At 41.9% G+C, this 24,401-nt stretch overlaps 1 long non-coding RNA gene across 1 annotated transcript; it reads right to left on the bottom strand.

Annotated features, from left to right (window-relative positions):
• Nucleotides 1-553: 553 nt before the first annotated feature.
• LOC149270330 (uncharacterized) lies at nucleotides 554-23,815 on the bottom strand. The gene is made up of 2 exons (XR_016271136.1): nucleotides 23,368-23,815; nucleotides 554-751 (listed from the first exon to the last, which is right to left on the bottom strand). It is a non-coding gene; the product is annotated as an uncharacterized LOC149270330 (long non-coding RNA).
• Nucleotides 23,816-24,401: the final 586 nt, after the last annotated feature.

The raw sequence follows: 24,401 nt of genomic DNA, 5'->3' as shown, positions 1-24,401 counted from the left end.
ATATTCTTTGAGAGGATATTAAGTTAATTAGAAGCCAGTTAATCATCATTTGGCCAATAACACATAAATATAAAATAATAAACAATCTTATGTTAAATACTCTTGAATATAAATACGCTTTGCATACTAAAAAAAATTGTTTTAAATAGTTAAATAAAATTATCTATTCGAATTTATATATTATATAAAAACCTTCTTCTAAAACTCAGTTTCTTATAGGATTCGCCAAAAGATGCTTAAAAATCTAATCGGACTTGAGTTGGCTTTCTGACGTTCATTCAAATATGACATGCTTTCAAAAAGTTCAAAGCTTCATGAAAAGCTTTCTAATTTGAAATTTTTAGAAAGCATTTGGTGTTTTGCGGGCAAGGGTTGTTTTGTGTTTAGTGCAGCCAACAGCCGACAGATGGCGACAGAGGCTGCCCTTGCTCTTTCCCTTTACATGCTTATAATTAGATACATTACCTAATATGTTAGCAGCACCTATTGAAGTTGTATCCTCCTCCCGCATATCCATGGCCTCGGGTAGTTTTTTTAGTACAAAACAAAACAGTAAAACATTGTAAGCATTTTTATTCAAAGCATTTTAATACAACAAAGGGCATTTCTTAAGTGAACTACAAAAGCCAGGCAATCTACAAATATAAACTAGGAGTACATGCTAAAGCGTTTCTTAGAAGCTAGTTTGTTAGTGAGCGTCTATAAAAGCGAATAAATTAAAAGGCAGCGTACTGGTAGTGCACCGGGAGATCTGCAAAGAAAGAAGAGCAAACAAAACATTTAGAAAAGTTGCAATTGCGTTCTGGCTTTAACAAACAGCTGAGAAGGACCACAGGTCCCGCAAGGACTGGTTCCCTGCTTGTTTTCCTTTTGAATATAAAAGTTTACAACAAATTAAACTGGCTTGTGGGCACAGCCTGCAAGGTAAAAAGGTAAAAACCACATATATAAGGACAGTGTTAATTTCGTTAGAATATCCTGTAAAAATCTTGAAAATTAGAGTCGACATATTAAGAACAACTAAAATACTAAATTTACTCATAAATTATGATTATTTGGAAATAAATTTGATTTTATATAAAAATGATATTATCTAACTTTTATGTTTATAATTAAAACTCGAATACATTTATGTAGCAAGTTTTATTATAGAGTTTCTCCTAGTCGTAGCATACCTAAAACAATATTGCAAGCTTCTCTGCTTGTAGGTGTTGCCTTTGGCAGTTAAAAGTTTTAATAGAAAAATTCAGTTAATAGTTTTTTGCTTTGCTGCTGCAGTGGATTTGATAAGGCACCTGCAGCAGGAGTCTCATGTGAAAAGTTTATATTTGGGCAAACGTGGGGCTCGTGGTTGGTTTAGTTGAGCTAAGCTTTGTCGTAGCCCTGGTCCAGGCTGTCTAATTAATTAAAATCGCTTTTGTGACGTCGCCTGGCACATACATCAAATTCCAGCTAAGCACCAAGATAAGCAAAAACGAAAAAGTTCCATTTTAATTTCCTGTTTGCTGATAAATAATGTGCCTTGTGCACACACACACACACACACACACACACACACACACACACGTAAACTAACTCACACTCACATAGATAGCTCTATAGATAAAGATAAAGTAAAACACCGATAGAGAGAGAGACAGAGAGAGGGAGGGGAGAGAAAGAGACCGCTTGGTTCTCCTAACATGGTGTTATGTAATTTTAAAGCACCTAAAATATTAAAACCACCCAAAACACTCAGACAACCACCCACTGCGGGACCCAACTGGAGGAGCAGCCACAGATAAGGCTGGCGTCGCTGCGGCGACGGTAGCTGCACGTACCGGTCAGTATATGCGCAGGACACGTTGCCAAAGAGCTTAAAATGTGGCCCTAAAATAACTTTGACGGCCCTTCCAGAGCCTGGCAGGAGCCCCCGCGCGCAAACAGCCAAACAAACTCGAACACACACACACACCCACAGAGAGCGTGAGTGCGAGGGGGAGAAGAGCAACGGAGGGAGAGCGCTGCTCCTAGGATTTGAAATCCGCTCGGCAGGCAACATTTTAACTGCTTGGGGGCATACATCAAAACTTTGGCTTACGCTTCGGATTTATTTATTTTCATATTTACAGAGGCGACACACACACACACACACGCATATCACAAATGAGCTGGTCAGGGAGCGGTGCGAGTTGACAAGGATCTCAAGGATTTGCAGCCGTCCGAAGGGCAGCAGCAAGGCAGTCGGTAGACACGTAATTCTGACCACCTACATCTAATTCAGGCAACAGCGACCCGCGCGGCTCCAGCGGTCATAAAATGCCGCGCACACATGTCCTTCGCATGTGCACATGTATGTGTGTGCATGTGCTAGAACGAGGGCTGCTTACAAACAGATTTCATAGGGCAGCGACTTAGCGTTGTGAAATCTAAATTCTGTACAATTCTGAAAAACAATTATTAGCTGAGATTTACTTTCAATTATAATTTAGCAATCATACTGGTTGATCTATTTCATTATTATTTCACAATATATACAATATTATAATAATTATGATGTAATATTATAAATATCAAATTTCAATGCATTTGAAGGGAGAATCGACTCCGCTGCAAACAATCTGAGCTGCACAAGCAGTTCCAATTCATTATTCAGGAAAAATGTTTGTATATGCATATTTCTTATTAATATGTATATTCAATTATTTTCAATAAAATATTTTATATGTATTTAATTTCCATAAATAATTTTTTCTCGCTTTTTTTCAGTTGTTTTGTTTGTGTTAATATAAACCATTGCTAATACTCTCTATATAAACGAAGCACGACTGCGCAGATCGCATATGTAACGAGTATCCTCAATCTAATCTAAGCACCCACCGAATACTTTAGTTCTAATATGCCTCAAGCTTAACCGCAAGCAGTCATATCATAGACTGTAATTTCGTAATAATATTATTTCTCTTAGTATGAAAATTTATTGCCACTTGAATAGAATTTAACTACGCATATTCTTCGATCTCGTTTTAGCAACTCAAAAGTAGCCCTCGCTTGAGCAGCATTGTGTATTTTAATGACTAAGTGACCGCTCAGGCAGCTCGCCACGTGCGGCGTGTTCAGCCTTGGCTTGGACGGCTTACGCGGCGTATGAGCATTTTATCTGGTGGTGCGCATCTTTGCCCGAAAAGCCTTTACTGGAGCGCGCGTGAACGAGATTTTATATTTGTAGCTATTAAGAAATGACATTAAAAAATGAAATAAAATGCCCAGCTCAGTTGAGCCCAGTCCAGTCCAGCTCAGCTCGATCCGGCCCGGCCCGGCCAGCCTTCGCTCGAGCAGGAATCCCCACTTCCGCTCCGTATTTAAATGCGCCATTTGCATATTTATTAGATGTTGCTTCGTCTCGCTGTTGAATAGCTTTTAGACCCTGTCCGTTGAAAAATTATGAATACAGTTTTAAGACAGCGCGCAACATAATTATGTGCCTTCGCCACGCCCACGCCCTCGCCCACGCCCACACAGGCCCAAGCATTTATGAAATGCAAACAAAAGTTAATTTAGACCCAGCTTTCATTTTACAAGCAATTTACTTTTACAGCGCCCATCCCAAACCATTGCGACGGCCATCGCAGCCATTTATTGAAGCTCTCCAAAATGTCATTTGTGCTTGGATAATTTTGTTGTTGTTGTTTTATTTTTGTTATATTCAGCCTTGGTTTTTCATCCTTTTCACAAACAAATTTGCACTTCCACGCATTCATTAATTTGCTGATTATAAAAAAGGGACTTTCATTGAGTTATTCTTAAAGTGCGAAGGCTTTAACGAATACGAAACCCGCCTGGAGCAATCCTAGTGAAAAACTTGCAAAGTGCCACAATAAATGCATATGACAGCATATCCTTTTCTCTGACAAGAAGAACTTTCTGCCCAGGCACGGCTAATGCATTATACAACCAGTTGTTGTAGTCGCAGTTGCAGTTGCACATGTCAAGTCACTACAAAGAGAGATATGAGTCTATAGCCGGGTCATTCCTGAAATCAGATTCCCCCATGAAAGCAACTGAAACTTGGGAGACTTTAGAGTGAAGATTTCAAAGATAGATAAGATTTTATAGATATGTAATAATTATATAAAATAAGAAAATTGTGCATCAACAATTCAAAAACTTGAAAATAGCGGAACTATGGCGAAAGAGATTTTAGAATTGAAGAAGAATACTACCAAGAACATATTCGTATGTATTCATATATACACCATACATCTATTTATATATTCGTGAAAGCTGTTGGGGCAATTCAAAATAAAGTAGAAGGAAAACTTACGCAGTGTGGCAAGTGTCTGGGGCAAGAGCGGGGGCAGAGCGCAGCAATTAGAAGAGCTTAGGCATGGGCAGAAAGCGGCGAGGAGGAGAGGAAGGTCTGCCCACACAGAGCGACTTGCGAATATAAAATTGCACAATTTAAAAATGCAGACAGGGGAATGTGGGGCAGCAGGCAGAAGGCAGCAGGAAGCCGGTTACGTGCAAGAGGCTGGCCATCCAAGAGCATCGTAAGTGTGTGTGTGTGTGTGTCCCTTTTAGTGTGCTTGCGCATGGGGCGCGTGTCCTGTGCGCCATTTACAATTCACATTTCTAGTTTTCAGTTCAGTTGAGTCATTATTTTATTGCCAAGATACGAGTGCGACTCGGAGGAGTGGGACTGCGTCGACTCACGATGACAATGTCGAAGGACGCAGGACAAGGGACACGGGGACACGGAGCACACAGCACAGGACACAGCACAAAGGCGAAAGAAGCGCCCACGAACAACACTTTTGCTTTTCCATTTCGTGCAAAACGGGGTGCAAGTGTGCCGGACTCCGGAGCTACTGCGAGAGCAAGGAACATGGTCACGTCTGTGGGTGGCGCCTTTCGTTTTCGTCCTTTTTGTGCGGCACTGCGGTCCTCCTGCTACTGCTTATCCCCGTTTACCTACGTGTGTCTGTGTGTTATTAGATTGTTTCAGCTGAAATGTTATTAGAAAATTTTGAATTCAAATTCAAATGACTTTATACTTGGCCATTTTTAGCGAGCTCCTATTCGTTCGACCCACCCTTACCTGCCGCATCCCTTGTTTTCCTAGTCAACTACGTGCACTTCTTCCCCTTGCATATACGAAATTTTTCCGACTTGTCTCATTCTCGTTCTCATCTCATTCTCATTCTGCAGACTAATGCCATGGTCGAGGTGGCTGCCTTCACGTCCATTAAACCTAAAATGCTTGCACTGCAATTTGGATTGCAGGACGATGATTCAGATTCTAGCACTGAAAGGGTTAGCCATGAGCAAGGATGAGAGCAAGAAGCTGTCTCTGACTGAGAGACAATTATTGCTAACACAATTTGATTGACTTGAGATATTATTACAGGTAGATAAGAATAATATATGAGAGAAGAAATTTAATATGAGAATATGGAACTTTCAAAATTTTAATTCTGTTGAAGAACTTGAAGAACTATATTAATATTTTTGTTATATGTGTATATTATTTTATAGAGAATAAATGAAGAGTAAATCCATTCAATGATTTCATATACTCATATACATATTTATTAAATAATGTATTTTTTTTTTATTTTAATTAATTTTTATTTAAATATTTAAAATTAGTTGACATTTTACTTTAATGTTTATGTCTCAAGATTGCCAAATAACGAATATTTATATAAATCCCGTTGACTGCTCAGTTCGTTAATCAGTTAGATAACATAACATAATAACTATAAGGTATATTAGAAAAATAAATTAAATTCTTGATCAGATTTTAAGTTTTGCAAATGAAATATTTTGTATAAATTTATGTTTAATATACTAAAGCTATACATAAATATTTCCAGAGTTGCTGAAGTGATAAAGCCCTTTCCATGTATAGTCTAACCTCACTTGCATAATACAACTTGGTTTTTCGACAGCCGAACCACCTAAAACTCGCATTCCTAGCGCAAGCTGTGCTGGGAAAAGGGAACATTTCAAATATTCCTTGCCAGGTTCGTGGCAAAACAAAAGTTTCAATAAAAACCAAACTAAGCTCGAGATGACCAAACTGACCATTGGCCATGGCACAGCCCAGCCCAGTCCAGTCCAGCCCAGTCCTGTCCAGCCCTGGCTAGGTTCAGGTTATTGCCAGTGCAAAACACCCACAGCAACCGCATTCGTTACATGGGCGAAAGGAAGTCGAGCACTTGGATATGCGGGAGGCCGAGGGGGGAGCAGTTGCTCTGTGCAACATTTGCCAACTATCTAAACTGAGTTTGAGTTCAGTTGAGGAACTGCGGTAAAGTTTCCAACGTAATCATACAAAACCTTGTTCTGGTTAGGCAGCTGTGGGTGGTTGGCCTCTGCTGTGTCAGGGTGTGAGATGGCTCTCCCTATTATAACAACTGGATATATGTAAATGCAAAAGAGTATGAAAGTGTATGTGTGTGAGTGTGTGTGTGTTCCCTTCCAGTGGCAGTGCAGACAAAAGACGACTTTGTGCAGTTTCTGACATAAGATGGAGAATGTGCCAGGAATGGGCATTGTAGTGGTTAGTGGGGCTTTGGGCAGGGCAAGGGCAGGGCAAAGGCAGGGGCCGGGCAGACTTATGGCGACTGCTGGCCAGCTATTTTATATTCAAATAAAATGAAATTACATTGTTTTCAGCTGGCAAACAATTTGAATAGAATTTTAACTTTTTACTATTATTTTATTTCAATGCATACAATGGCAGTCCACAGCCAGGACTCGGGACCACAAGATGTGTTCATATATGTGTGTGGCATGTATGTGTGCGGGTGTGCGGGTGTGCGGGTGAGTGTGAGCTTGTGTGCATTCCAAGGGTTAAAGCACCTGCTGCTCTTTGCCATGTACACACAGCTCGAAGGAAGCCAGGACAAATGGCCGTCAACAGAGCTTAGAAGAGAATATTTCTTAATTAGAAAGATTTGAATTAAGTTAAGGGTTGCAGCAACCGAGTTTCTCCTCCTGCCCCACTCGTTGCCCAGTCTCTGTTTAGCTTTTCTAAACGTCATTAATTTCACTTGCAACATTTCAGCATTGCCTTGGGCTGTGTTTTTTGGTTCTGTCCACAGTTCGAGCTGGGATCAGTTTAAATGTTTCGTTTTTTTGGGTACCCTTTTTTTGGACAATTTGCCTGAGTTCGGTTTGGGCGCGACGCGTTGGGTACGTGACAAAGCTGGGTTCGGGTAATTTATTATATGCTACGTCTCGAATTTTTTAGTTTTATGAAATTGTTCCGGTCAATTAATTGTAGAAATTGTCACTTAGCCGTAGCCCTTGGGGGTAGCTGTAGCCAAGCGCACGTAAGCTGATTGAAGGAGCTGGAGCTTCTAAAAATCTGCAGCTCCATTTTGATTAAAGCTGCTTTAGGTTGCCATCGTAACAGTGCCGCCCCCCCTCTGCCTGTAATGTCGCAACTGCCAATTCATCTAGCTGGCATGCATGCAGTCAGCGCCAGAATGCATTTTGCTAAACGAAATTTTCTGGCTTTGAAATTGCAATGCACAAATTTTGCGATATTCAGTTTTTTGTGTTGCGCTGGCTACAAAAAACTTCCACACACACACACACGCACATAAAAAGGCAATGACGCTAGCTGATGATACCCCGCACAAAGGGAACTAAGTCAAAGAGAAAATGCAGCTAAATAAAATTGTTAACAAATGTCTGCTCTATTTAAAGATGCAGATTGAATATATTCAAAATGTTTTATATATTATAATAAGCATAAATACAAATTTCATTTAAAATTGTATACTCAAATGAATTCTAATATCTATTTTTATGGAGCATGGTGTGCCCAGCTGCTCTTTAATAAATATGCAGGGTATGCACTGTATATGGAGATGCATATATGTGCATGCACACACACATACACCTACACAGCGTCATCGATTTGCATCAGACAAAGCCATGCTGCGAATATATACTATACGCTCAGCTCTTAGCCTTTGTTGCATTTTTGCCTAGATTGCAATTTTTTGCAGCCCAATCGAAACTGCAAAAACCCGCTCTGTGCTCAGAGCTCGGAGCTCGGCGCTCGGCTCTCGGCGCTCGACGCATCCACTAAAAATATTGTACATCAACTGTGGGCCTGGGCCCTAGCTGACGCTTGGATTTGGATTTGGGTGCGGCTCTGGCTCTGGCTCTGCACCCAGCCAATGCATTTGTGCGCCACTGTCGCTGCAGAGGAGCAGGAGCCGGACATGGAGTCGGGTGGGACGGGCCGGGGCCTAAAATGCATTTTTGGCTATGCACGACATAGCCACAGCAGGAGTGCAGGGATTGGGGGCAGCTGGAGACCGAACAGAAGCGGCAGTTTGAGTTGCAGAAGAAGTTGGGAAAAAATTTTGAAATTGCATTTCAAATGAATAGACGAACAACGAGCCAATGCCGATGCCATTGCCATGGCCAGACCCAAAGCTACAGCCAGAGCCTGAACCGGAGCCGAGCCGGGCTGTAGCCTGAGCCATCACGGAGGGTCGTTTGGGTCTGGCACGAAAATTGCATTGAACAACGGATGTGCGACGATATATGACGTTGCCAGGACAATCTCTCGAGCTACATCTGTGTGCGCATATATGTGTGGATATGCATGACTAGCAGTGCGAACCGAAAGCCCAGCCCATGCCATTGCCTCCCCTCAGCTGGCCTGCCATTTTGATGCAAATGCATTTGAAAGTCATGCATTTGGGCCGCCACTCCGTTGCCTTAAGATGAGCAGACGAACGGTCTGGTCTGGTCTGGTCTGGTCTGGCTGACTAAATGCCATGCAAATTACTTGGCTCTGATTTTTGCACCCTCTCAAAAAAAAAAAAAAAAAAAGATTCCGAACATTTCTGTATTTGTGTCCCATGCTTAAAGCCGAGCCGTCATAAAATTGCACATTAGTCTCACAGAGATCCCAACTGCGTACCCCGGCCTGCTATGACAGGCAAACACATTTGACAAGAAATCCGGCACACTGACAAAAATCTTTGGCTGCATTCACTTTGAGATTATTTCTGTTTACCCGCTGCAGATATATGCTGGGACGTATGGATCAACAAATTGAGAAGAGTTGAACTCTTGAAGGACTCTGTCTGGATTCTCTTTGTTTATCTTTTATGCAATTCATATATCTAGTGGAATTGATATATCTTTGTTAACTTTAAAACTCTAAAACTTTAAAAACTCTTCAAGGCAGTTCTTGACTATATTTTTGCAATCTATTAAAACTTCTGTTTGTACTTGAACCTCTTGCATTCTCCCTTGGTTTCTCTGTGAGCCTTACTATATAATATTTTTGTAAATTTAATTTCAAAATTTAGGCTCTCGTAGCCGAATCTCTTTTATTTCTTTATTTTTTGTTCAGGGTATTTTTGGTTTTATTTGCTGTGAAACTGCAGTCATGTCTAAACTGCATTGTCAGCTGCAGCTGCGTCCGACTAGGCAACAGCATGGGCCATGGGGGATTTGGATTTGGGAGAAACTGCATTTATTCTATATGTATATGAGTGCATGTTGGGCATTACGCAATCACTCTATTGCACATTACGCAATCACTCACAGCTATTGCTCTCTCTCTCTCTCTCTCTCTCTCTCTCTCTCTCTCTCTCTCTCATATAGCACATCTTCAGCTATTACTGTCTTTCGTTCTATTTTATAGTTAAGCTCTTTCAACAATTACTTAATACTATATGCTATTTATATTTGTACTGACAACATTTTTTTCTAATGGTAATTAAAATGGAATTTTATTATTTTAAATTAACACTACACATACTTATCTAAATATATGTATATAAATATCTGTATGCATTGACGTATACTTAATGCTAATTTTTTTTCTGCTCCTCTTTCAATGTCCGGCAGTTTTTGCGTGTATTTGTTTTTTGGCACGCTTATTTACTTTAGTCTTTTCAATTGTTCGCCATTGCGGGCTTCTGTCGCTTTTTTTCCCCTATTTTTGTATTTATTTTCATTGTGGAATGTGGCCCAGGATTTTCATTCATTCATTTCTATTAGTTATTTGTTTTCTGTACGTTTTTGTAATTATTTGCGCGCCTGCCGCATGCTAAATTGCCTATGTAAATATTTGACAATTTTGCATTTGGCCAAAGAGTATCCACTCGCTGCCGCCACACTCAGCCCCGCCCCCTGCACAGACGCCTAATGACCAGCCGACCAAACCAAACCATACCAAACCAGACCCAGCCCGACCCGACCCGACCAGGCCATCGCACTTCCTGTGTGTCCTCTGGTGCAGCTCTATCCGGTGCAGTCCATGCATTTTGCATTCGCTTGTTTACTTTGCAGTTAGTTCGATTAACCGCACATTTAAGTTGGCCCAAATTAAAGTTTCTGCCAGCAGGCGCCAGCCCAATCGAATGTATCAATTAGACGCCAACATGAGATAATCATATTTCTATATTTATATTGAGCATCAGAGTTGTTCTTTATTTCATATAAAACTAATTACTGGCCTCTCTTAATTGCAATGGATGTTTCTTTGTTTGCCCAATACGAATTGAAAATATCTTTCTCTCGCTCTAACAATTTCTAAAAGCAATTTCATTAGAATGTCGAATGCCTTTAGAAATTGATATTGATATTTGAAATAATTGAAATCTGTGTTTCAAAGTCAACATAAACAAAGAAACTTGTTTGTTTTCGTTTGAAGTCCATTAAAAATAACTATTTTTGAAGAAATTTTAATATGAATGCAAATTGAATGAAATTCGATTTAGTTTTCTGTGCGCTTTGCATTGCCTTTTACTCGCCAGCTAGTGAAGATTGATGTGGCACAGTTTGTGGCATGTGGTGCTGGTGGTGCTAGTGCCGAGGCCCTTTAAAATGCTTGCAAGCCCCAAACCCATGAGCGAATATTCCATTAAAATAATTGAATAACTTGCAATTGCATATGATAGAAGAGCTTAAGTTAATCCCCAGCTGAGGCGAGCTGCCTGGCGCAGAATATCCAATTAGAAAGCGGGAGCCGGTAAAGGTAAAGTTTTTAGCTTTTGTGTGATAGCTGGAGCCATATTTATATAAATTTTGCGCAACTTTTGTTTGATTGCAGTTGCCGTGATAAAGTGCCGTGCATAATGGCAATTTGCCACGCGCTTCCCACCTGCCCAGCGGAACAATTCAGTCGCAGTCTGCCTCCGGAGAGTGCATCCATTCAGATTAGTCAGCGCAGGCAGCTTAACAAAAGACATGGCCAGGAACAACCCGAAAAGCTCTCACACTAAAGCGAATTGCCAATACTTAAGGCCAGACCAAAAAGTGCACGGAAAAAGCCATGAAATGCTTTTTCTATGCTTCCCAGTCCCTTTCCAACGGCATGCATTCTTTTCTCTTTCTGTTCGGCCAGACGTCTCAACTGGCTGTCGACTACATCAAAATGCATTTTGGCCAAAAATTGTTGGTCCATGGCGCGGACTTTTTCTATGCCTCCTACGGCTCCACCTTCCGGCTGCGTCAATGCCTAACCAACTCCCTCGGAAACCAATCTGAAACAAAGCCACAGCACAGCACTCGGCAGAAATTGCAAATTTACAATGGACACTGGTCCATGGGAATCATCCAACGCATGACGATTCCGCGGCATTCCTAACTCGCCCCCCACCCCCACCCCCAACCACACAAAAAACACGCAGCCACTGCCACTGCCACTGCCAGTACAGCCCCGCTGCGTTCATAATTTGTATACGTGGCATAGCTGTCCCAGCTCACGCCTCCTCCTGCGGCTCCTACTCCGCCTCCTCCTCCTTCTCATCTGTCGCACGGAGGGAATCAGTGCAGCGGCCGTTGAACCACCGCAGCTCCTGGCCTCAGTGTCCGCCGTCAAATTACAATGAAGAAAAATTGCATTGCACTGGGCGGGGTGGGGGGTGGTTTGAAGCTCGAAATGCCCTCAAGGCAAAAGTCTGAACGGCACTTTTTGCATATTACAGGCTAGACATCGGCACGTTAGCGGCCAGCAGACGTTGTCCTGCCACATTCTGCGAAATGTTCATCAAATCAACGTTGCAGCAGCTGCGCTGAGACCCACTCCTGCACTTCAGCACTCCTGCAGCTCCGGCTGAGTGCGCCAGCCTTGTGTCCATTGCGTCAGTTTTGTTGCAACGTTTTATGCACATTTTTTCAGCGTCTGCGACGACGACGTCTGTTGTTTCAGGTTCAAGACAAATGCCATAGTATTAAGCCTTGCCACGCCCCTCAAACAGCCGCAGTGCAACACACACACACACACACGCCGCACCGCCAGACGCGGCAAAAAATTGCCAAGCTTAACAGTTCGCGTGTTTTTTATCTGAACGTTTGTACGTGCCCAAGTCGCCTTATTGTCCACAGAGCCAACTAGCCAGCAAATGCAGCCAGCATACACGCTCCGCCACTCCGCCACTCCGGCACTCCTCCAACACCAGCAACACTACTGCCACCACCAATATGCTTGCACCACTCACGAGTGGCACTGGCATCTCCCCATTCAGCATTCAGCTGCAATAAATACAAAATGCAGAATTTCTACCTCGCGCGAATCTTCAAGTTGCCTGACCACTGCCCGCCGCCCCCTTGGCGCAGTTTCTATTTGGATTTCTTTTTGGCACTGCTCTTCTGTGTTGCATGTGCTCGCCCGCCCCGCCCCATCTTGCCACTGAGCCCATAAGGCGTCTCGACGACGGCTCTGTTGATTTGGTGTGGCCCCAGCCCTCAGGCCTCGTCCCTCAGTCTCTGCGACTGCTTCTGCGACTGCGACATCCAATCCAATTCCACGGCCTGTGCCCTAACAATGTGCATCCTGCCCGGCTGTGGACTGTACAGTGTACACTGCAACATGGCCACTGATTCGTCGTCCTTGGCCACCAGCTCCGCGACTCGTTCCAACTGTCCTGCTGCCCAGCTGCCCAGCTGCCCGAGCTGCCCGAGCTGCTATCCCCTTTGCAGTTTTTGTGCTTTGAGCTTTTGTTTTGCGTTTTTGGTTTGTTTTGTGCCATTTTTATACCCTGAACCCATTGAAAATGGGAAATCAGGGTATAATGGTTTTGTTGAAATGTATGTAACAGGCAGAAGGAGGCGTGGCAGACCCCACAAAGTATATATATTCTTGATCAGGGCGACGAGCTGAGTCGATTTAGCCCTGTCCGTCTGTCTGTCTGTCCGTCTGTCCGTCTGTCCGTCCGTCCGTCTGTCCGTCTGTCCGTCTGTCCGTATGTTTGAACGCGTCGATTTCCGAAGATATAAGAGCTAGAGACTTGAATTTTTTTTTTAAAATGACCGTATATACAGCGCGGACGTCGAGTTTGCTTTTAAAATTCGATAAATCATCCCGTTATGTTTTTATCGAGTAAAAACATTCAAGTTCAAATCAGGTGCCTCTATAGCTAATTGTGAATGATTTTTCTTTTTTCAAATTTCTCAAATATTCAATATAATATGTAGATCATATGCTGAAAGTTTCATTAAATTCCGTTCAGTCAAAAATTAATAAAAAATAATCAAATATTTGGCCAATTAACAAACGCACGTGCAGCAGCTACAACAAAAACATTCGTTGAATCACATCAGCTGTTAGTTTCGTTTAGTTTTGGTAGATGGCGCTGCAGCAGTGAATCTATTTGAGTTTTGCCAGCGCCACCAGCAGGAGTGGGGTGGCCTAGTGTGTTAGGTGCATGACGCTCGATCAACAAGTCGCGGTTCGAATCCCGATCGGTGCAACACTGATGTCTTTTTTTTTTAATTGTTTCAAAATATTTTTATATTTTCATAAATACGTTTTCTATTTAATTTATATTTTTAAATACACCGAAATTGAAATTTTAACTATACTTTATGTGCGTTTTTAATAGTTTGGTTATTCTAGCAGATTCTTAGAATCACATCAGCAGTTAGTTTCATTTAGTTTTGGTAGATGGCGCTGCAGCAGTAAATCTATTTGAGTTTTGCCAGCGCCACTAGCAGGAGTGAGGTGGCCTAGTGTGTTAGCAGCATGACGCTCGACCGAGGAGTCGCGGTTCGAATCCCGGTCGATGCAACTGATGTTAATTTTCTTTTAATTATTTCAAAATATTTTTATATTTTATTAAATGAGTTTGGTATTTTATTTATATTTTTAAATACATCGAAATTGAAATTTCAGCCATACTAAATGAGCATTTTTATTTGTTGGGTTCAGGGTAGTATCTAGTCGAGCACTCTCGACTAGAGTTTTCTTACTTGTTACTGCAGCCTTTGGCTTGCATTTTTTCCAGCTGCCTTTCACTTGAACTGAAGTAGAGATGGCACCGCATCTCTCGCAGCGGCCTCAACACATGTCCGCACGCCCGCTCCACGCTGTCTCCACCCCCTCCCAACTGGCGCAGCGCAGCGCAGTTGCAGTTTTTGATTTCACTTTTTCGAAGCTCGCTGCGTTTTTCATTTAGTTGAGTGAAGGGAACTGGGAGGAGGCGGGCCACGTGGGGGCACGAGGTTGCCTCTCTTTGAGAGTCGCAGGCGTTGCTGCATGCTTTTTGGCGCCAGGTAAACAGCAGATATATATACACATATACATACATACATTTGTATATATATATTCTTCTCATCATATTTATTTAGAGCTTGACAGCTAGCGCGCATTCAAATCAGGACGAAAGCTAAATGAGGACACGGAATGGCGCTCAAGAGTTGTGTGAACTCATTTACTTGAATCAGGCGAAAACCTTTTCCAAATCGAAAACAACAAATCGCATTTGGTTTCATTTTCCTTGTCGACTTGCACCGACGACCCACAGGGTACATGTCTCTGCACCCCCCGATCCACATGCAACAAAATTGTTGTTTACGTTTTATGCACGGCAACTGAGAGGGAGGAGTGGCAGCTGCTGTGCCTCCTGCCTCCTGCTGCCTGCCGCCTGCCGCCTACTGCCTGCTGCTTGCTCTTGCTGCTCTTATGTGCAGTCTTATGACGCTGACAGTTGTCGCCATTGCTGTGCTGCATCCACCCCTTAAGAGTGCCCAATCCGTGTGCCTGTGCTGGGGCTGCAAATGCATTGCGAGCAGAGCCGGCACAGGACATTTCATTTCTGAAGAATTGCTTTGTCGGTGTGGCGGCCTCTCATCCAAAACAACAACAAGCACAGCAACAGCAGCAGCAGCAGCCAACAAATAGAGGCAACAGACATTGCTCCAGCTCCAATGCATCTACTCTGGGCGGGAGTCAGCGGGAGGAGGAGTGGGAGCGAATGCGAGTTCTGGCCAACGTTGCGCACGCTGCACAAATGAAATTTTGCATTTTCAATTTTTTGAAATAGGCTTCTCCTATGTTCCACACCCCCACACACCTCCACACACACCGCCCCCGCGCACACACTCACGCAGCAGCTGAAGCTTTTCCGTTATCCTTGTCGTGTCGGCTCGTCGCCAAGTGCTGAAAAAATTGGCCTTGTCTTTGTCGTTTTTGTTTGATTTTTTTGTTAGCTTTTGCCGTGCTGTGAAATTTTATTTCTCGGCATTTGATTTTGTCGCTTTTGCTGGGCGCCAAAGGAGGCGTGCATGCCATATATCCTCCGCACAATGCAGCTGCAGTTAGTCAAGAGAGGGCCTGGCTGACTGTAGCCAGGCCTAGCCCCTGGCCCCTGGCATGGGGACAAGGGGGCACGCAGCTTGGTCTTGTTGTTTTGTTACCGAGGCGGCTGCAGGAAGCCGTTGGCTGCAGTTTTTTCTTGTACTGCACTCGCAATGCATTTCTCCACAAAAGCCTCTACTGCTTGCTTTCTTTTTGCAGAGCGCCATGGATTGGGCTGGGAGTGTTGCTGCTGCTACTCCTGCTGCTGCTCCTGCTCCTGCTCCTGCTGCTGCTGCTGCTTTTGCTGATCCTATTGGGTCTGCACACTTGTTATTCAAAATGGTTGCCATGCAGTTTGATTTTTGTTTATTTTCCAGTTTGCTGCCATGGCTGCCAGCGTTGTTTGCTCTTAGTTTGTTGTTTTGGAAGAATTGCAGCGGCAGGGAAAAGAAAAACACAGAATGTAACTCGCAGAATGCACTCCTACATATACATATATTATATATATATATATATATATATATATATATATATATATATATGTATATGTATATGTGTATGTATATCACATAACTGATGTGAGGTATTTGTAATGTGCCAGCGTGGCTCTGAATGATAAACAAGTGCAGTATGCGTCTCGTTTTGTATCTTTTGTTTGAGGGCTTGAGAAGGGCAAGAGCACATCTGCAGCACTTAAAGCTTCATTTATTGCTAGAGCTGCCACAAGTCAACATTTACAGACATTCACTGTACAGTGAAAATGAATATTATAGTTCCACTATGATTCAGGCGGTGAGAGAAAGAGGGAGAGAGGAGAGGCTACCACAGATCCACATTTACAGACATTCATTGTACAGTGAAGCTTATGCTTATCCTTAATTTAGTTTTCTTCTCAAAAGGTTACTCTGCCATTTATCTGACCTTTTTTGCTCAGAGCCCGGCTCTAATGGGCCCAGATGGCAATCTGGTTCGTTAGGTGCGTCAAAGCTAAGCCAAATGCGGTGCCAAAGCCAATGCACTAGCCACGCCCAACCCCACACTAGCACTAAGAGCTGCTGCGCTTGCTGCAGTTCGCTCTTATTAGCTTTTTTTTTTATTAATTTTTTTTTGTCGCGAAAAAATGCATTTCATCGGCGGGCTTTGAGAAAAAATTGTACTCAGATACAGAGACTGCGAATTGCCGCTATCGCTGCTGGCAGTGATTTCATGATTTTTTTTTTTCACAAAGTCGGCTTGAGCCTTGAATCCCGATGGTTCTCACAAAGGCTTTCAGTGAAATATACTTGCAGCTCTCTCAATTCCTAGGAAATGAAGGAAATGAATGACTCGAAATATTTAATATATGTATATATATGTCGTCTTTAGTGCTAACTATCCATAATTGATTGAAGTTAAATAAATACATATATTTATATGCATAATAAATATAATACTTATGTAATTTAATAGCGCCCCAAACTGAGTTCTGTAGCAAAATGTTGTAAAATTATGAATATACACACAAATAAAAAATACACCCAGAGAATGTGTACAGCATGTACAGCTCTAGTACATCTTCCTGGCTGTGCTCACTTTGGTAAGCGATCGTTTATTCGAAGAGCTACACTCCATACTTGACTGTCGTGTTCGGGTTAGAGTGTTTCTTATATTATGTTCAGTGAGCCAATGAGATTTCTTGACTTTCTCGACTCTCTGGCATACGATTTCGAAGCCCTGAAACACGACTATCAGTTTCTGTTGAATATTCTCTATGGCGCATAGAACGTTAATTCAATGTTTCCCCTTTTTTTTTACATCATCGAAGTTTGTAAAGGATTCTTATGTTAAAATAATTTTTCCAATCGATACATTAGTTTTGGAGCCTGCCAGAGAATTGCATCTATATCTTAAGTTTTATTAAATAATCAAAATAAATTATCTACTTTGCGATATGGAATAAATAATTGCTCAAATTTAGTTTATTTTTAAATACTATATTCGTTACTCTTAGCGATTACAATATTATCACATGATTGGTATAGATAGAATTAGCTGGGCATCAATCACGCGTGTTTGAATTGGTATTAAAAGGCGATAGCAATGCGAGCGCAGAGATAAAACATCAAATATTAGATATAAATGCGTATATGGTATATACGAGTATATATGTAGATATTGTGGAACTATCAGATGAGGGACGCCACAGGACGGAGATTGGAGCCGGACATTGCATCAATTAAATTTAAAGCCATCGCTATTGCTCTTCATCAGCCCATTGGCCCACCTGACTCACTCTTCATTTTGATTAGATAAAAGTGCAATGCACTGCATACATAGAGAGCCATGTATGGAATGCATTCACAGTGAAGCTAAAGCTGCAGCCGGAGCTGCATCTGGACTGGGTGGCCATGTATACAGGGACTCCCGCATGCATGCACAATGTACATGGATGGCCGGCTTACGTGGCGTATGGAAATGCATTTTGGCAAAAACACGATTCTGTGCTGGACCTGAAACTCAATGTGCGATGCACCATGCACTACAAAACCAAAAAGGCAAACAATGCAGTCGTCTGTCGACGTCGCCGTCGACGTTGACGTTGACGTTAGCGTTAACGTTAACGTTGATGCTGCGTCGGCTTTGGTCGACAATGCAAATAGAAAATTTCGAAAAATGAAACGTATAGTTACAGAAAAATCCAGAATGATGAAAAATCTGAATTAAAGTGAATTACCTGAGCGGGCACTTTTTCTCAAACAATATTAAAATAATGTAAATATAAAGGGAACTGATTAAATAAATTCAATTTGCATGTTAAATATGAATTAAAGAATGAGAAATAAAAAATATATATTGCTTAAGTATTAAAGGAAATTTTCATTATATTAGAGTACATAGATTAACTAGGAGAATAGTATAAGTCAAGCTTGTTGACATAGCTTAGATACTCTTTCTGGAAAATCCGTGCCTAAAGCCTATAAATTGGCTAGAAAAAAGCTGAAGAATGGGCGGCTGGCCCGTTCGTAAAATCTATGTGGGTGTTGGCTGTGTTTAGGTCCTGGGATGTTTCGGGCACAATGGATTTGAGCGCTGCACAGATGACGTGCATAAATTGCATATCAAAGGTGCATCAGCAGCAGCAGAGGCAGAGGCAGAGGCAGCTACATCCAGGCATCTATGCCAGGCAGCCGCTGCTATCTATAGATTTATGCAGCTCAGCCTACCCGCGCATAGACCCATAGTTATGATGCATAACCCAATGCTTAACTCTGCCCGTTGGCTATGGCCGGACCAAATGGTTTATGTTTGCTTGCCCATACGCCGCCCTCTGCCCACCGCCCCTGCGCTCTGCCCGCCCTCTTCTCGCATTGATGAAAAATGATGCACTTGCTGGCGAATGGTGTCGCCCTGCCGTTGCACTGTGCTCTAACTGCAGCCGCTGCATTGTTTTGTTTTGCAAAATTTCAATTTTCCGGACGCCCAGCGGAGCCGAAATTGGATAAACGCCACAGCCAGTGGAGAAATTGAAGCCTGTCCCGATCTGGGCGAGGCAGGAGCATGTTGCACCAAAACCAGGCACATAATTTTAATGAAAATCAATACATAAATTTCGCCATATTTAGATTGTTTCGGCAATGTGTTTATTTTATATTATAGTTACGTATATTATGAGACGGCCGAGCCCAATCACCATGTGGCTGATGTCAGCGTGCCTGTTGCCGAAAACAATGCCAACCATAACAAGCTGTGTGTGTGTGTATGTGTGTGCGTGTGTCTAACTATTAATCTAGCCAAGCGAAATAGTCTTTAATTTATATGAAATTTAATTGAATAGCAAGCATATTTGTAATAGTTTTTATTTTCAGTTGCACCACGAGCTTCATTTAAAAACTGTAATTCAGTCATTGATGCAAAACATCATAAAGCAATAAATTATTTAGTCATCGATAGACGTGTTTTTCATTTGATTTTTACTTTTTATATTTTTATTTGTTATATCCACAACACTTGAATAAAGGAAAAAAAAAAACTTTTCTTTTTTAACAATTAAATGAGGAATTTTTCATAATTTATCGAGAACACATCTATGTGGATATGATTGTGTATTGCTCTTGAAATAAAGCTATTAATCTGGTCTTGGTTTTCTATTTATTCTTATTATTAGCTGATCAGCTTCAGAATCATTAACGAAACCTTTATATTTGGAGGTCATTAATCAGTGCCCTTTCTATTACAGAAGAATATACATACATGAGCTGCCATTACAGGGCTTCCCAAAAACTTAGATAGATTTAGCCAAAAGATTACTGGCTTGTAGAGTCATTAAATTAGAAGCTATATAAGCTTCTATAAACTTCTTACAATTTTCGGAAATCTTTTTCATTTGCATTATTTATATTATTTCATATATAATCTGAAATAGCAATAGATTTACATTTATCTCTGTTTTAGAAAGTCAACTCCTATAATTATTCCTGATAGAAAGAGGAGTTGCAGTTGCAATATTTGTTTTTGGACTTTGCGTTGCCTTCTAATGCTTTCAAAAGTGTTATTTGCATACGTGCTTTATCCTCTTCATATTGCACACAGTTTCATCTGCTTAAGATGTCTAACACCAAACCGCAAACGCACACACGCACGTACTCACACACGCAACACACACATAAGTCAGATGGGGACACATTAAGTAGAAATGTATATATATAAATATATAGATAAATGTAAGTATGTATGTCAATGCATATGAAGATACACTGATACGTATACATACATATATATGTGCAATGCGAACAAAAAAAGGGGAGCAACAACGATTCAGGACCTTTTGTATAGCTAATGCGAAGACTCGAAGTCGTCTCATTCGGTCTCGTCCTCGCTCGTCCTCGGCATTATCGTCGTGGCTGTCGTGTATATAGAAAAAACAAACAAGCAAAACAGGAGTAAGGCCGATAAGCTCTATGGCAAAGGAGCAAGAGAGAGAGAGAGAGTGAGTGGGAGAGACGGAAGAGCAATATTAGAGAACTTGTGTGCTCAGCAGCTCCAGCTGCTAGACAGAACTTATTGAGTAGCTTAAGAAAGCCAGTCACGATCCATTTAGTTGCTCACACTTGAAGCAGTTTTACGGCTCAGTTGGCTGTACTTTCATTTCTTTGCATTTGCTTTCCATTGCTCTTCGGTGCCTTAAAGCTCTCTGCGCCAAGCAGCTGCCCGCGCGTCTACGTCACCCGGCAACTACTTCTACACACTACGTCTATGTCCGTGGCTCACAGCCACCCGCGCCACCCGCGCCACCCGCACCACCCACAACTAGCAGCAGTGAATGTCGTAGCTGCGCTCTTGCTCACTCTCGCTCTCGCTCTCGCTCGGCTCTCTGACGCGCTATGCGCAACAATGGCAGCTGCGCTCGCTCACCAATACATGCAGTCGGAGCCATGCGAACGAGGCGACGCTTTTCGTTTTCTAATGTCTGTTTCTCTTTCTCGCGCATTAGTTTTTAGTGTTTGGCATCTCGCTTTTTTGTTTCCTTTTTTGCAACTCACATACACACGAGCACACGCACACAGACACGGACTGTCGCTGCGCATGTAAAGGGCGCCTTGGCTTGTACATAAAACATGGGCGTGTTTGTGCCGTCAACGTCGCTGTTCGCTGCTCGCTGTCGCTGCTGCCGCCGACAGCGCTGCTTGCGCACCAAAATTTTGTGTACTTTTTTAGGATATCAAATAGGGATACAAAGCCGACATGCACACACGCACACACACTGGTATATGCATATACAATTGCAAAGGGGCAGGGCCCTATATACCGTTAGGAGTAAAATGCATTCCTGTTTTGTTGTCGATGCTGTGCGTGTTTTTGTTTTTGCTTTATTTTTGCGTGCACCAACTAAAAATTATGTCTGCCCTCACATCGCTCGGCCCTGGAGGCTGCAGCCTAACTATGTACGTGCTTATGTATTTGTGCGTCTGTGTGCATGTGGCGTGGTATATGCAACTGCAATTGCATTTGTATTCTCTTTCTCTACACGCACAACTACACACCCAGCTTCGAGTTGGTTCCTGCGTATTTTTTGGGCAGCCATTTTAGCTTGAGCCTAGCTCAGGCCCAGGTTCTAATGCAATTGCATTGCGATGCGGCTGCTGGCTGCGCTGCTAACGTTAGCGTCACTCCTATATGCACGACGCAACGTGGCTGCCACACCCAGAAAAAGTGCACTTTTCTACAAACGTTTTTGGATTTCAGGTTTTTTGATTTTGCTTCCTTTTTATTTTTCGCCTATGTACAACAAATATGCACATGCTACTCTTTTTAGTGCCGCTCGGCATGAGTATCTGTGTGTGTGTGTCTGTGTATATGCGCGAGTGTGTGTGTGTGTGCATGAAACTGCATTCGGTTGGTGCTAAAAGTTGCACTCTACATGCACATTTTGTGTGCGTGGCAAAAGCCAATCGGGTGCTTGCTGCACAGCTGCTCTTTTTCCATGACTCCAAAACTCGGACTCAAACTCGAGCAAATCCCCCTACGGCACCCATTCGCATTTCTAAAATGAAAGTCTGTAAGCTTAGCTTATGCAATGAGCCTTTCATTTTTCTCACAGCCAAGTAGCATACATATATATCCTTAAATCTATTACTTTAAATAACTCAACTAAGGGCAGTGCTTTCGACTTGATTGAATAGTCTAATGAAATATGATTGCTAAAGAAAACCTGATCAACTTTTAATTTTTTATTATCATATAATGATTGCTAGAAGTTCATTTTAAATTAAAATATTTTTGTATAAGTTTCTCAATAATAGAAATAAGTTTCAACAACACAACTGAACTGAACTGTTCACAAATATCATTTATATATTTACCTCATTTATTTTAAGTTATCATATATCATTCATCATATATACATCATAAGCGAAAATCCACAAATAATTCAGATGCTAAAACGTTATTTCGGAATTTGATTGCTTTCAATTCAATTTTCAGTTTTTATTTGAAATAAATAATCCTTCATTCGTATTGACCTATATTACCGACATTTTATAAATACAATAAATATCTGGGTGTAATGCTGGCCAGCTTTGATTGAAGTGGCTTCTTTTTACAGCAATTATAGAGTTAGCGTCTGTATTCTAATCAAATCAATTGAGTGCAGAGGTCAAATGCCAAGGACGGACAGTGGGCAGCCACCTGCCAGCAAGCAACAAGCAAGCAGCTTATTCACATTTATAATATTTTTTTCTATATCGTATAGAAAACACCCACATATAACGACTCCCACTCACTCACAGAATCACAGAATCACACACACACACACACACATACACACATGGGTTGATGATTTTTTCGCGTAACTTTGTGGGGTCTGGCTGGGATTTGATATATTTTTTTGCCGTTTGTTTGTTTGGCTTGTTAGAAAATTTATTTTTTGTGAAATTTGCAGCGTGCATTGGGTAAAAAAAGCGGCAGACGAAAAGGAAAAGCGGAAAAATATGTGAAATGTGTGCGCAAGTAAAAGAAAAGTGCCAACTTTTTTTGTTTTGATTTTTTTTTTTAGCATTTTGTGAGCTTCCTATGCTGCGTTTTGTGTTTTGCTTTGCTCGTTCGTTGTATTTTTTTTGCCGCTTCTGCTTCTCCCATTGTGCCGCTTTAGACGAAGGCGAAGGACGTTTGAATAACCTTGTAACCTTTTTCTTTTTTTTTTTCGGTTTTCTTTTTTTTTTCTGTAGTCGCCGTCTGTTTTTGTTTTTGGCGCGGCGGTTCGCCACAAGTGTGCCCTTTAAACTTGGCCGGCAATAAAGTTGACCCAAAACCAAAGGCATTTTAAATGAGATAGTTTCAAGGCTTACCGTTCCATTAAGTCAGCCAGCCCGCCAGCCAGCTAGCCAACAGCAAAGCTCAAAGATTTCCCATTTTCCGATTTTCCCAATTGATTGCATGACACACATTATCTAGTTGAAAATTTGCGCTTTTCCATCACGATCACGACGCGTTCGCTGGCAAAGTGAAACTGATCAGTGGCGATGCGAAAGCTGCAAAGCTGCGAGTCCTTTTGGATCGAGCAACCCGTTTTCTCGCTTAGAGCGAAATAGATTTTTCTAGCTCAAAATTTCTTTTGTTTGGTGTGACAATTAATATAAAGGAAGATCTTGGCAGCCTTTTGATGTCTTCAAACTTGTTCCTGACCGTACCACACAAAACACCTCACCTTTTTCACCCTTTTTAACAAGTTTTGTCGTTCGTTGAGGTTCACACAAAATTTTCAAATAATAATCTTTTTGACAGGGTTGCTTAGGCATTAGGCGGGCATTAGATTAGAAGATCCTCAGCTGCTGCGGCTGCTGCATGGGAACCGAAAAGCTGTCAAACGAGTTTTAGCTATCGCTGCCTAATGAGATCTACCAACTAGAAGAGCTGGCAGAAAGCATTCTACTTAACTACAGAAACTATCAAAACTTAGACAGCCGCAAAGACTGCGATTTGCCTAGCTAATCTCAACTTTTCTTCAGTTAAAGTTCAAGTTTAAGTTAATGATGTTCTCTGTCAGTTCATGGGTCAATAAGGGTGGTTTGCCTTTGTGGCTGTCCCGTTTTGGGACGCGTGCTCAGTTTCAAGGGTTAATTGATCTGATCCTGGCCAGCTCTTTATTATCTGCTCTCGGGATACACCACGGGGCTGTCAACCCCTAAGCGTGAGCAGCACGCGTGCGCCTTCTGATTCGCAGCTATTCCAAAATGGGACCCGTGAGGAGGTCGCAGTTCAGGTAGATCTCATTTATATTCAACTCAAGCGTAAAGCAGACTGTATGCAACTGTTTTCATTATGAAACTTGTTCATTTGCTTTTCCGCTTTTTTTTTTTGCTACTCTCATTCAACATTTGAG

This window comes from Drosophila arizonae, chromosome 2 (genome assembly GCF_054131065.1).
Source record: "Drosophila arizonae isolate 15081-1271.41 chromosome 2, UAZ_ARI_1.0, whole genome shotgun sequence".
In the NCBI taxonomy this organism is placed as follows: domain Eukaryota; kingdom Metazoa; phylum Arthropoda; class Insecta; order Diptera; family Drosophilidae; genus Drosophila; species Drosophila arizonae.
This window is presented reverse-complemented; position numbering and strand designations above follow the sequence as displayed.